Genomic DNA, 242 nt, shown 5'->3' with positions numbered 1-242 from the left:
GGCAGCCTTGAGCATGCAGTATTAATTAGTACATATGAACAAAACATACTTATAAAAAGACAACATTTTAAAATGATGCTATCTCTTGGACCTTCTACATTCTGGAGACAATCTGCAGTTTGATCTCAGACAAACTATTTCAGCTTCAGACAAAATGTTTGGAATGTCAAGAGACTACTGAAAGTTCTTAAAACAGCCTTAAGAAGATGACAGTGACAATGCCGTAAGACCCATTACATTAG

This window comes from Dryobates pubescens, chromosome 10, assembly GCF_014839835.1.
Source record: "Dryobates pubescens isolate bDryPub1 chromosome 10, bDryPub1.pri, whole genome shotgun sequence".
NCBI classification, from domain to species: domain Eukaryota; kingdom Metazoa; phylum Chordata; class Aves; order Piciformes; family Picidae; genus Dryobates; species Dryobates pubescens.
This window is presented reverse-complemented; position numbering follows the sequence as displayed.